Raw genomic sequence first — 14,942 nt, forward strand, 5'->3', positions numbered from 1 at the left:
ATAGTGTTTACAGCTAGACGAGTGTTTCTTGTGAAAGTTTGGCGAGGGGGGACCATAGATTGAAGCTCAGTCGAACACTTTCCATGAAAATAACGATACATCAGAAACAAACTCGCAACATCTCTTCTGTGAGATAGAGGTTGCAAGGAAGAGAAAAGGACATCTCCTACGAGGCTACAAAGTCTATTTTGAACTCTATCAACGCAGGACAAGTCGTTTCTAGCAGCTCCTGCCCAGATGTGGCAACAGTATTCCATCCTTGGACGTACCTGACTCTTATATAGATAGAGAATAGCATCAGCAGTGAGATATCTACCGGATTGATAGAAAGATCCCACCATTTTTCCAGTGGCCTTGGAAACAGATTTGATGTACGTGTTCCATTTAAGATCAGGAGTAATGGTCAAGCCAAGAAGCTTGTCAAAACTTGAGGCCTTCCCAAGACGAGAGCCATTCATTTCAATTGATGCCAGATGTGGATCAGAATGTTGATGATGTAAAGAGAGAAGCTTGGTTTTAGATACATTAAAAGTAACCAGCCACTCCTTACCCCATTGTACTACGTGCTCAAGATCAGAGGAGAGAGAATTGGAGAGAACTTGGTCGTTTACTGTCTTAGATGTGCTACCATAAATGGTAGTGTCGTCAGCATAAATGTCTACAAATGATGTAAGGATGTGATTTGGAAGATCATTAATGTAGATCAGGAAAAGAGTTGGGCCCAGGATGGACCCCTGAGGGACACCGGCATTAATACTGTGAGCTTCTGATTTTTGCCCCTCAACTACTACTCTTATGAACCTATCAGAAAGAAATGATTTAATAATTGAGAAGACATTTTCAGCAATACCATAGCTAGAGATCTTATGAAGTAAACCTTTATGCCATACCCTATCAAAGGCCTTAGATATGTCAAGAGCAATTTCCCTAGAAAGGTTGCCTCCGTCGAGAGATTTGCTAATCCTATGAGATATAACTGTAAGCACATCTGCTGTAGATCTAGCAGAACGGAAACCATATTGAGTGTCACTAAGAAGGTTATTTTTGTTGAGATGATTGATTACTTCTGTATTATTCACACGAAATACATGCTAAATTATGTTTTAGTTCTGGGATTGAGTTACGTTTGGAAAACAAATATTTATTTTAATTTTTGCAATTAGCTGTAATTTGTAATTAATTATTTTATGCCTGAAAATCGCTCCAGACAAGGCATGAAGCCACTTGATATGAAAAAAAAAATACACAACAAGCAAACAAGCAAAAATACTACTTCAAGATCAAAAATCAACGAGATGGGGTATTCTGACCCAGAAAACAGCAATTCTTCCTCCTTTGTCAGAAACATTGCTCATCGAATAATAAAACTAAAGGACAAATTAAGGGAAAAGAGAATTAGGAGGCTGTGTGCTGTCACTCACTCACTCATTCACTCACTCACTCATTCACTCACACACTCACACACACACTCACTCATTCACTCACTCACACACTCACGCACTCACACACACAGTCACTCATTCACTCACTCATGCACTAACTCACTCTCACACACACTCCCTCACTCACACACACACTCACTCATTCACTCACTCACTCACACACTCACACAGTCACACACACACTCACTCATTATCTTACTCACTCATTCACTCACTCAATCATTCACTCATTCACTCAATCATTCACTCACTCATTCACTCATTCACTCATTCACTCACTCATAATTTAAACACTCATTCACTCAATCATTCACTCTCTCAATCATTCACTCACTCATTCAATCACTCATTCATTTACTCATTCAGTCACTGATTCATTCACTCAATCATTAACTCACCCACTCATTCACTTAATCACTTACACACTCATTCACTCAATCATTCACTCACTCACTCACTCACTCATTCACTCATTCACTCACACACTCATTCACTCACACACTCACTCACTCACTCACTCACTCACTCACTCACACACTCACACACACACTCACACACACACACTCAATCGTTCACTCATTCACTCATTCATTAACTCATTCACTCACTCACTCACTCATTCATTCACTCACTCACTCATTCACTCAATCGTTCACTCATTCACTCACTCACTCATTCAGTCACTCATTAATTCACTCAATCATTCACTTACTAATTCAATCACTAATTCATCATTCACTCACTCACTCACTCACTCAATCATTCACTCACTCACTCACTCACTTATTCACTAACTCACTCATTCACTCACTCACTCATTCACTCATTCACTCACTCATTCACTCATTCACTAACTCAATCATTCACTCACTCATTCACTTACTCAATCATTCACTCACTCATTCACTCACTCACTCATTCACTGACTCACTCACACATACTCACTAACTCATTCACTCACTCATTAACTCTCATTCACTCACTCATTCACTCATTCACTCACTCACTCACTCATTCACTCACTCACTCATTCACTCACTGACTTATTCACTCACTCACACATTCACTCATTTACTCACTCACTCAATCACTCACACACTCACTCACTCATTCACTCACTCAATAATTCACTCACTCACTCATTCACTCACTCACTAACTCATTCACTCACTCATGCACTCACACACTCACTTACTCACTCATTCACTCAGTCACTCACTCATTAACTCACTCATTCACTCACTCACTCACTCACTCATTCACTTACTCACTCATTCAATCATTCACTCACTCATTCACTCACTCATTCACTCACCCATTCAATCATTCAGTTATTCACCCATTCACTCACCCATTCACTCACTCATTCACTCATTCACTCTCTCATTCACTCAATCAATTATTTACTCAATCATTCACTCATTCACTTATTCACTCATTCACTCACTCATTCACTCACTCACTTATTCACTCACTCATTCACTCACTCATTCACTCATTCACTCACTCATTAACTCACCCATTCACTCACTCATTCACTCATTCACTCACTCATTCATTCAATCAAGCATTCACTCACTCATTCACTCAATCATTCACTAAGTCACTCAATCATTCACTCACTCATTCACTCACTCACTCATTCACTCACTCACTCACTCACTCACTCATTCACTCACTCACTCATTCACTCACTCACTCAATCATTCACTCACTCATTCACTCACTCACTCAATCATTCACTCACTCACTCATTCACTCACTCATTCACTCATTCACTCACTCATTCACTCACTCATTCACTCAATCATTCACTCACTCATTCACTCACTCACTCACTCAATCATTCACTCACTCACTCACTCATTCACTCACTCATTCACTCACTCACTAATTCACTCAGCCATTCACTCATTCACTCACAATCATTCACTCAGTCACTCATTCATTCACTCACTCAATCATTCACTCACTCATCCATTCACTCATTCACTCATTTACTCATTCACCCATTCACTCACTCATTCACTCACACATTCACTCACTCATTCACTTATTAACTCATTCACTCACTCATTCACTCATTCACTCACTCATTCACTCATTCACTCACTCACACACACACACACTCGCTCATTCACTCACTCACACACACACACACACTCAAACACACACACACACCTCGTGCACAAAAAACAACAAATGTTTGTTAATTTTTTATTTCCCCACGCATTTGCACAAAAATAACATCTTCCAGCAACGACATCTTTTCTCACAACAACAAAAGTAAAATGTGCATATTTCTGGCGGACGTAGTTCAAGACAGTACCATGTGACACAAACGACTAATGAGAAAATTTAGAAGATTGTCTTTTTAATGCTTTCTCAATGTAATCTCCAACATTCTTCAGATGTATCTTGTTGAACTCAGAAACTTTTCTGTCAAACTCGGGAATCTGCACAGAATTTCAAACAGAACCCTTTTGTTTAATTCACTGGAGTAGCATGCTCTCGTTCTGTAAGCCATTGGATAGAGGTCTTAAGTAATTTTTAATTGTATTTTCAGTCACCCGTACTGAGGATTGAACCCTACAACCTTCAGAAGAAGGTCATTTTTACAAGTGAATTGCAGAACTGTGGCACAGTAGTTGGAGTACTTTACTGACAACTTGTGATTGGTGCACGCGTGCATCCTGAGAGTAACATAGAGAGACAAGATGCGCGATGCTGAACGTCTATCTTGAGCAGATATGCCCAGCGTATTTACATTCCCAGACAATGCAGACTACATTTGCTGGGCAATATCCACCATGTGACAGATGGCGGCAAAATTAGATTCTGGAAAGAGGCCTACCGGGTGACCACAACCTTGATACAGCAATGTTGTGAAGCATGATATATAGGCTGTGAACATAAACTCACACTCTTGAGAGAGTCTGGGAGCAGCCGGTCCAAATGGGGAAGGACCTTGATCAAACACCTGAAATCAGGGAAAGAGAAACAAACATAAGTCACCAGAGAGAGGCAAACCCGCAGAAAGCAAAGCAATAGCTCCAGCAAGTGATTAATGACACGGACTGACACCCAAGGTCGAATCCGGTTCTTTCCACAGAAACACCATCACTTCACCATTGCTGGGCAATGTCCACCATGTGTCAGACAGTCAGAGAGCCATTCTCTGGAATGAGGGTTCCGGAGTGGTCACAACCTTGATATAACAATATTGTCAAGCATAATATGTAAGTATGACGCTACCATTTTCAGTGTCATGAGGTGACTGGTGAAATGAATCAGATCTTTAATTAATTAGGCGGGTTAAAATAGACTAATTAAATTGTGAAAATAATTAATTTTCAAATTACTGAATCATTTGAACTTGATTAATTAAGAGATTGTTAAAATCAGTGAAAATGAAGAAAAGGACACCAAATATGGATATGTTGGAATAAACAACGTGTTGCATAGGGGATCTCATATTGGGGAGACAGCACTGATGAGGGGGAGATAGAAGAGAGAAGTGACATTTATAACATTTTACAGTCTGTGGTTTCTTATAGTATGTCTCGTAGGAGAGTTGAGGGAGGGTGATCAGTTCTTATATCACAAGAGGAGGAGACAGTCATTACTTATGGAGAGAGGAACACATTTCTTAGATGAGTTATATACAAAGTTCATTATAATGATTACATATTACCTTTGATTTGGTAGAATGATGACATGAAGACGGCGGTTACAAAAATATGATGATGTTCTTTTATTCCATTTGACCGGTCTCAATGATAATGACATCCAGGAATTCAAAGTCGACTACATGATTAAAGGTTTTCCCTTCGCTTCCAAAGGGACCCTCCTCATGTCAGCTCTGTTTCTTATCTTCATCTCCAACTCTGTCTGTCCGTCTGTCCAATCTCACTAAAACTAGCAAACTATATTAAAAATTCATTTTCTGCTATGACGTCATGTATGGCTTCAAAACGTGCCACACACACGTGGAAACTCACGTGGCCTAAACATGCGTGGTTCCCACATGTCTAAACCATTTCTGCAGACAAAGAATTCTTACTAACCTATTTTTCGACCTAACTTACTTTTCAATATGTTTTTAATTTGTTATTGTTCGTTATTTTCTCTGACCTTATTTTAATACAGTTTTCATCAAAAGAATTGAACAATTAAAATTCCTTTTCCAACAATATATCGAACTATTTTATGTGAAACTGAACAATGCGAATTCCTTTTCTGAATCTATTTCCGAATCTTGCTTACAAGGTTCGAATCTCAGTCTATCTAATGTTTTTTTTACTTACAAGAAAAGGGGAATTTTTTCTTGTAACAAACGGAGCTGTTAAAAGACAAACAAAATCATTTAGATTTTTAATAAAAATGAAAATGACAAAAGTGTTAATCTTTTGCCAGCGGAGTTGACCTGCTAACCTTTTGCCAAAGGCAAAAAAATTGTAAGAACGTATACAAGGTTACAGAAGTAAAACAAAATCATTTCGATTTTAATAAAATTAAAATGACAAAAGTGTCAATCTTTGGCCGACAGGGTTGACCTGTTAACCTCGTAAATTAGTCTATTTTAACCTGCTTTAATTAATTAACAAGATCGGATTAATTTCACCAGTCAACTCATAAAACTGAAAATGGTAGAGTCATATTAGCCGTGAACATGAAGTCACTGTCCTGGAAAAGTCTAGAAGTCAGTGATCTAATCAAAATAAAGAGGAACTTTGATGAAATACAAGTAACCAGAGGCAGACCTGCAGAAAGCAAAACAACAGCTTCAGTAGGATAAGGAAAAAACATAACTGCATATTTTTTTCCAGAATATGTAGTAAATATTTTTTTCCAGAATATGTAGTAAATATTTTTTTCCAGAAGATGTAGTAAAATTTTTTTCCAGCAGATATAGTAAATTTTTTTTCCAGAAGATGTAGTAAATTTTTTTTTCCAGAAGATGTAGTAAATTTTTTTTTCCAGAAGATGTAGTAAATTTTTTTTTCCAGAAGATATAGTAAATTTTTTTTCAGAAAATGTAAAAGTCTTCCAGGGTGTTGGGAAGCATTTCTCCTTAAGGCAACGCTTAAACAGTTTTAGGTATAAGATAAAATAGGCTTCATGGCTTAGTGGGGGATGCTCTTTTCTCTTGCCTGCAACCTCTCTCCCACAGGAGAGACATTGCGAGCCTGTCTTTGTTTTATCATTACTTCCATGGCAAGTACTCGTCTGAGCTCCAATCCCTGGTTCCCTCTCGCCAATCTTTCACGAAAAACACCCGTCTAGCTGAAACTACTGTCAAAAATTTTCCCCACTCTTTATCTGTGCCGAAACCAAAACGTAGATTCCATGAACAAAGCTTCTTTTTTAGAAGTGCACGCCTGTAGAACTCTGTTCCGTTTGCCTGTTTCCCACCTGACTACAACCTGGATGTCTTCAAGTCCAACATAAACAAATTCCTGATGAACTGCCTCCTTAAGTAAGACACTTTATCAACTCCCAACACTAACGTACTGTACATGCAATAACCCTTATCCCCGAGTTGCTCCCGGGCCTTGATATGTGGTGACCACCTTGTAAAAAAAATAAATGCTGCAATGTCGCAGCAATTTAGGGCAAAATCAGACAGGTGCTTGGCCTTGTTTCTCTCTTTTTTTTGTATAAATTCTTACCACCCTTATGCTATATACATAGCTTGATTTTTTTGACTGTCTGAATTGAATCATGCAATAGAGACTGTCACTGATAACCTTGATGTGCCAATATAATTTTGTTTGTCTATACTTTGCGATAACTCTTGGGTGTGCCCAGGGGCTCTTTTAGGGTTAATAAAAACATTCCATTTTAGGGTCTATTTTACCATATTTGTCCAAAATTTTCTGTGTATGTCTATTTAGCAGTTTTGCATGGTGCTAAACTCAAATTTAAATATGTTAAGGCCTTGGCGACTTTTGGGGCTTAATGGGGGCGGGATGATGGACAGTCATTTCATCATAGTGCAGAACTCAAATGTTAAGGCCTAAAACTGTAGTGTTTGTCCATTTTCCCCAGGATTTGATGTCCCCTGGGGACTTTTGGGGCTAAATGGGGGGGGGGGAGCAAATACTGAACTTAGTCATTTCTTTTATGCTCCGTTCACTGTGCATTCACAGGAACCATACATGCTTCACTTGTTAGTTTTAATTTTTGTAAGGTGACCTAGAAGTGGTGCCAAACTAGTTTGTCTGAAAATTAATTTTACTCGTCCTGGGACAGGTATCCTTCTATGAATGTGAGATGAAGATTGGTTATTTGTATCACTTGGATTCATCAGACTACCGTTCTCATCTTGAGTGTGATCTTGAGTTCAACAAGATAAACCAGAAGAAGGTCGGAGGTTACATTGATCGAAACGTTGTGAGAATCTCACTCAAGATGAGAACAGTAGTCCGATTAATCCAAATAATATGTATTACATTTTAGTTTTAATTTTTGTAAGGTGACATAGAAGTGGTGCAAAACTGTTCTGTCTGGAAATTAATTTTCCTCATCCTGGTTGTGTTCGAAGAAGAAAATTGTTTATTGAAGATTTTCTACTTCTCTCGAATCCGTTTACTAAAGAAAGTGAGTTTTTGAAAAGCTTAGCAGAGGAACATCATCCAATCAGAAAGAAGCAACATTTTCCTCCGACTTTTTTCAGGTGACAGGACGAGGATATGCTACTCCCTTGGATTAAATAAAAGATTCCGGTTGAAATTCCGTGCAACTTCCTGTGCTCAACAGAAAGATTCCCAAGTTTGACAAGATATGCCTGAAAAAGGCCAGAGGTTATATCGGCTGAAATGACGTGCATACACATGGGCAAAGTAATTAACAACCAAATGTTAACGGAACTGATTAAAACAATGTCTGTTTAATGAAATTTTGTTTCAAATTAAGGAAACGAAATAATTGGTAAATAGTAGGAAAATACAAAATCGATAATATAATCGCAATTATAAGTGAGTAATCAACTGATACTTGTCAATCATAAAACATCGATTTAATATGATTGGAAAACAAATACAGAAGACAGACAATAAAACTCCATTTAAATCACAATCAACTGGAGGATTTTATGCCTAAAACGTTCGATAGATTTAGAAATAATATTATTTAGCAAAGGAATAATAAACGACAACATTTTAAAAGAATTACAAAGTAAATATGAAAGTATAAATTTTACCGGGTAGAGCCAGGTAAGGACAGCTAGTTTAACATATACAGTATACCTTGTGCTGTTTCTTATTTTATTTCTCTAACACACACACACACACACACACACACACACACACACACACACACACACACACACACACATTAAAATTTATAAATTTATTTGCGCAGGAATTACAACATTCACCTACACCAAACCTCTTGGGTAAAAAAGCAGGACGCTTGAGAAATGGCCAACGTAGATAAAAGCACATTTTTTTTGTACCAATCAGGGTTCGGTATAAAAAACTTATTTTTGCAAGCCTTTGGGAGCCGCTAAAGAAATATAAAAGGGATGGAGAACTTCTCTCGTCAGAGAAAGGGGTAACCGACACCAACAGCAATGCTCACGGAGTGAAATTCAGTAGCTGAAATGACAGCTTTTCTCGCACGTCAAAGAACATTGCCTGACTCTCCTTTTCTCACTTCGCCACAACACATAGTCGGACTTTTTCTCTCATGCTCTCAAGTCTTCACCTTCTTTCTCTCTTTCATTCTTTCATGCAGGCTGCCACCTTTGTGCACACTGAAAAGTAATTTCTTTTCTTTTAATGTAAAATAAACAAAAGTTTATTTTACATTATTTGGTAGTGTATTTCTTTTTATTTATTTATTTCAGGGGATTTATGCAAATCCCCAACAATTGGAAACCCTGACGTTTCGTCTACAACCCTCACCTATTTGCAGTTCCCCATTCACATCTCAGTTCACATCAATGGTTGGACAAAGACAGAGTACCACGTGTTCAACACGCCAGAGTCTTGTTAAGCACATTGGAGTATGAGAAAACTTTTGAACAAGAGACAAGACATATTCTGGAAAGTATGTGTAAATAAATGTCTGTTGTTTCACTGAAAAAAAAAAGAGTGAGTCGAATTCTTTCTTTGTCTTTGTTTTCTTATGACTGTCTGCATACAGCATGTGGGTCAGGAGTGTTGACATGCTGAGTGACTACATTACAATCTTAGTTAAATAGACGAGAAAGAAGTGGAATGTCCGTAAAAGGCCGGTATGTATGAACCGCCATATGTATGCATAGAGACGTTTATTCATTATTATGACTGACAGCCCCTCCTCAGGTGGTAGGAAATATAAAAAACAGGGGAAAAAAAGAAAAGAAGTTTATCAGCAGAACAATAGATAAGCAGTTGTTCACAAAGGAACTCAAAAGCAAACAAATAGTATGGTAAATCCAGGTGTGGCAGTCACCGGAAATGAAGGACTGGACGAAGTATCAACCAATATATCTTAGTTTTACGAGTGTCAATGAGTTTTGTGACAGACCACAACAGTTGAGGACAGTTTGCAGACTATCTTGAGTTTGTGACAGTTGATGACAGTGTTGAAGAGAGTTGTGAATTGGGCAGTTAAAAGCAGTTTGTGGCTTGGATAGGATCGAGAGATATTTAGGAGACCAAGATGAGGAAATGAATTTATCTACCAACTGGTGCACGCAGCCTTGACAGTAGATATAGATGTAGACCTTAGCATTCAGATCTTAGCAGTGAAGTCAGTATCGTCACTGACATTGTGGACGCTGACATACCGCTTTTGCTAAGCAAAAAGTCTATGGAAAGAGCCAGGACATGTCTTAATTTTGAGAACAATAGTGTCACCATGTTTAAAAAGAAGATCCCACTGCAGTGTACGCCATCTGGTCATTATCATATTCGTATTACCAGACCTCCACCAGACCGAGGTGTTCAAACGCATTTTATTTACTGAAGAAAATTCATGCAAAAATAGACAATAACAAGTGAAGCATGTATGCCCCCCCGTGAGTGCGCAGTGAATGAGGTATAAAAAAGATGACTACGTTCAGCATTGCCCCCCCCCTTAGCCCCAAAAGTCCACAGAGGACATCAAATCCTGATGAAAAAGAACAAACGGTGCAGTTTTAGGCCTTAACATATGTAAATTTGAGTTCTGCCCCATGCAGAAAAAGAAATGAATAAGTCCATCATTTGCCCCCCCCCATTTAGCCCCAAAAGTCCCCAAGGCCTTAACATATTTAAATTTGTGTTTAGCACCATGCAAAACTGCTTAATAGACATACACAGAAAATTTTGGACAAATATGGTAAAATAGTAAAAAAAAACAAAAAAAACATTTGATGAATGTAGTTATGGAACAGGGTGAACCTTTTTGGCTGAACTTTGAACATGGCAAACTAGTGAGGCTGAAAAAAAAAAAAACGAACACGAACATAATTCTTGCGATCAGGAAAGAGTAATGATCACCTCGACCAAGGATAATCTGGAATGAGAAGAAGCAAAAAAAGGGAGCTGGGTTAAAAATAAAGTTTATATTCAAGTACCAAACCAAGGTCAACCAAAAATTTCCACTAGATGGATTTGCACAAACAAAAATTCTGATGGTAAACAAACATACAAAGCCATGCTGCGTAGGGGACATTCATATTGGAGAGAGACGGGGTACATGATGTATATAACAATGATGAGGGGGAGAGAGAGAAGATGTTTATACGTATTACAGTTCTGTGGATTCTTATAACATATATTGGCGAGGGTTGAGATAGAGGATGCACATTCTTGGTAGAGTTACATAAAGTTCATAATGAGGGAGACGATGAGTTCATATTAAGGATGTTTCACACATTATCTTTGGATGCTGAATGATGACATGACACAGTTTTACAAAAACATGATGATAACTTCTTTATTATCAGATTAACCGGTCGAATGATGATGACGTCAAGGAATTCAAAGTTGTTTTTACATGTTTAATGCTCTACCCCTTCGCCTCTAAGGGGAACCCTCCTCAAGTCAGCTCTGTCCGGCTGACTGTGCTGACTTCGATTCGGACTCAACTGCCTGACTGCCCGTGATCTTCACCTGACTAGCTCCTATATTGAGAAATTCCCTTTCTACTATGACGTCATGTATGGCTTCAAAACGTGATCGACTCACGTGGCCTAAACATACGTGGTTCGGCACCGGTCGAATGATGATGACGTCAAGGAATTCAAATTAGTTCTACATGATTAAACGTTCTCCCTTCACTTCTAAAGGGACCCTCCTCTGATCATGTCAGTTCTGTCGGACTGACTCTGCTGATTGTTCGATCCGGGCTTGACTGCCCCTCTGTCTCACTAATCTGCTAATCCTGGCATGATGAACTCACGTGGCGAACTCACGTGGCTGACACATTCTCCACACACACTTCTGCAACAAAGAATTCTCACTAACCTATTTTTCAACCTAACTTATTTTTCAACATATTTTTAAATTGTATTGTTCATTCTTTTTTTTTAGCTGACCTTTTTTTTTAATTCACTTTTCATAAAAGACTGAACAATTAATTCTTTTTACAATATCTCTATTTCCAAAACAATGGCCAAATTTCAAAATTCCAACTCCGAATCTATCATTCGCTAACCTGACCGATGGAGGATCTCAAGGAGGTTGCATAATTTTGAATTCACTAAGAGGGAGAAAGGGAGAAGGGAGGGGTGAATTCATACCCCCCTCTATATCTTTATATTACTCTTCCCCACTTATCACTCTCTCTAAGCCTTCCCTAAAATATCCTTTTACCCCTCCCCCTTCTTCTTTAACTCAAATTTGATATTTTACAAGAAATTATTATTGGAATTACTCCAGTTAAAGGATAAATCTGAAAACATCGAAATAATTTGCAAAACAGACAATTCCTGCCTCTGCGAGTCCATACAGAAACATTAGACAAAAGGCTTCGCATCGAAATGGCTATTCTGAGAGAAATGTTCGAAAGGAAAGAAATAGCAGAGTGGATACCGACAAATAAACAAATAGCTGACTGCTGCGCGAGCCTTTCCTAGTCTCACACAAACATGCATTCACATTTCAAGCTATATTACTTGTCGCATACATACGCGCACACAAACATACGCGCCCACGTCCACACACGTACATATATTCACGTTCGCGTACATACACTCACATTCACGTGTACATACACACACGCTAACGTACACACATGTACTCACACACGCGCACACATACGCACACAGATGGACGACGTCACTTCCTTTCAAAGGAAATCCACACGTGCGCAAAAGACACTCCGGAAACGAGTATAAAAGAAAGAGCAATATGCGGCTCCTTCTTTTAGGCCCAGCTTTCGAGCTGGTCGGTCTACATACCGACCGCATGCCTCACACCCCTTGCTACTATGTGGGACAAAAAGCTGACAGACCGTACGTACACATTCTCACTCTTTCTCTTTATATCTACTACTGGTCCCTGAGAACACCTTCGCGTAGATGACTGCTAACATGGCGTACAGCTTAACCTCTCTATCCTTTTCTTTGTCCCCACGATGGACTGCCATTTCTTGTTCCATTACATTACTAACTTCTCTTCGCACACGCGAACAAACGATAGTGACCCGAACTTGAGATGAACACACATTTCTTTTTTCTTTCTACAACACCAGTCCCGCAGCGAACGATGGTTACCCCCGCGCGGACATGAACACATGTTATATCTAAAACATTCATTCTTTCAACAGTAAATAAACGACACGTTTATCTTATCCATCAATTGAGTTTTTGTTTCCTTCAATTCCATTCGTTTCATTATTCTTTTGTAACGGGATTGGGATTTATATGTCCTAGTCCTCTACACTGCTTAACTAAAAAGGGAGTCCTTTCATTTAAAATACTTGAGTCTGTAGCTGAATCCAAAAAACGATACATTTAATACCATGTTTTTTTTTTCTTCTTTCTCTTTTGCAGAAACCATCAAAAAAAGAAGAGAAAAAAAAAAGGCGAAGATTGTTAACTTTACAGAGTTCTCCCCTCACATCGGTCTTCACGAGACAGAGAGTCGATTTCACCGCCTCCGGTGAGAGATAACACTTTTGAAGATTGAACGAGCGGTATAATCTCTAATTATATCTCCATTGTTGGTTTTTATATACGACTTACGATATCTACAGGGGCAGTATATAGAGAATTGAGCAGTGAAATGCCTGTTCATATTACATTTAAATTTCTGCATATCAGCACAATCCGGGAGGCAAGAAACAGAGAGGGAATTCCAAAGTTTAGCTGCTTGAAGAAAGAAACTATTAGAATAGAAGGCTTTCCAGCATCTAGAAATCACAACAGTTAATGGGTGGGATTTTGCTGTTTGTCGGGTTAGTTGGAGGTATTTATGTTGAAGGGGCGCAAATGCAATGAGTTCATCAGAACACATTCCATAAAAATACTTGTAAAACTGGCACAGGGATACAAAATTGCGGTGATGAGACAGAGGTTAGAGCTTGACCAACAGTGTGTGATCTACTAGGTTTAAGACTAATTTTGAATCCTGTCCAAGAGGGAGAGACTAGTGCTATATGCACCAGCCCATATGTGGTAATAATACTACAGGCATCAGCAAATGGTGACTTTGCAGAGACATAGGATACTGCTAGGTGTGGATAACTTTAATATTTGACTTTGAGGTGTTGTCCTCCAGCTGCCAATTCTAGTCTCCATGTTCACACTCCTTTTTCAATCAAATCGATAATCTCTAAGTATTCGATTATTTATACTTGAGGAATACTGTCGTAAGCTTTCTTGTAGTCAATCCATGCCACGACTGCGTTCTTTCAGAATTTTAACATGTATACAAAGCAAGTCCTTCATCCCTCTTTTCACTTTCCTACATCCGTTCTGTTCCAGGAGAAGTAGTCCCTGATTATTAAGGGAGTGGTAGCTGTTTTCTCCTACTTGTGCTGCCAACGTTTTTTTTTTTACATAGTTAGTACACAGTTTTATTGGTACTCTTTGTTTAAAAAAGATATCTTAACTGTAACTTGTTAGGTTAAAAACAAATTATATAGCGGAGAAAATGTTATAAAAATAAAGCGTTGTCTAATATTTCAATGTTAAATTTAGTGCAAACACATGGGTAGTTATTATTATTATTATTATTATTATTATTATTATTATTATTATTATTAACTCACTAGAAGCAATTATCAAAGATTGTTCTTTGAGTACAACTTGCAGTGTTCCCTGGAATCTCAGTGACAACAAGATTCCCCAGATTTCCAGTACTCTCCACCTCTTTCGATAACCTTTGCAAAATATTTTGCGTTATCGCAACAGCCGCTTACCATTGATTTCTTGTTAGCAACGACCATTAGTCTTCACTGGAATTTGCGTGGCAATAAGCCACCCTAAGATTTCAGTTTTCTTTGCACATCTCCAGCAGAGGTCTGGCTAGTGCTTTCTCTCCTTGGTCTTCCCCTCCTCCTTGACCTTCATTATTTGGT

The sequence above is a fragment of the Euprymna scolopes genome, chromosome 28 (assembly GCF_053919585.1).
Source record: "Euprymna scolopes isolate OS-2025 chromosome 28, ASM5391958v1, whole genome shotgun sequence".
NCBI lineage: Eukaryota > Metazoa > Mollusca > Cephalopoda > Sepiida > Sepiolidae > Euprymna > Euprymna scolopes.